Source organism: Etheostoma spectabile, chromosome 14 (assembly GCF_008692095.1).
Source record: "Etheostoma spectabile isolate EspeVRDwgs_2016 chromosome 14, UIUC_Espe_1.0, whole genome shotgun sequence".
Lineage (NCBI taxonomy): Eukaryota > Metazoa > Chordata > Actinopteri > Perciformes > Percidae > Etheostoma > Etheostoma spectabile.
Window position 1 is genome coordinate 11,176,845 of NC_045746.1, and position 418 is coordinate 11,177,262.

The following is a 418-nucleotide window of genomic DNA, read 5'->3' on the forward strand; positions in this document are numbered from 1 at the left end:
ATTCTGATTCTGATTCTGATTCTGATTCTGATTCTGATTCTGATATGCAAACCCTGCTTCTGTGGGAATTTCTGAGTCTCAAAGTCAAAAATGTATTGTGAACCTAAACTGATACGCGGGCCGGATCGAAATTTGGGAGGGGCCCGGTTTGGCCCTCAGGAAGGAGACCATTCTGATTGAAATGTCCTGCCTGTCGGAATGAGCTTCCATACTTTTAACAGTTATAGGTGGTAATTATTAATTGTATCAAGGCAACCGCACTTTAAAATACCTTTATTTGGCGCCATTTCATTGCTTACTTTCAGTCTATCATATAATCATTGTCTATTGTTTGCCTGTATTTCTTGTGTGTTTTTGTTTTTTTTGCTGTTATTGAAGAAAACGCTGCTGCTGTAATAAGGAAATTTCCCCGTTGTGG

General features: G+C 39.2%; 1 pseudogene; it reads right to left on the minus strand.

Annotated features, from left to right (window-relative positions):
• The window catches only part of LOC116702004 (uncharacterized), a 42,069-nt pseudogene that overhangs the window by 4,656 nt on the left and 36,995 nt on the right, over window positions 1–418 (minus strand).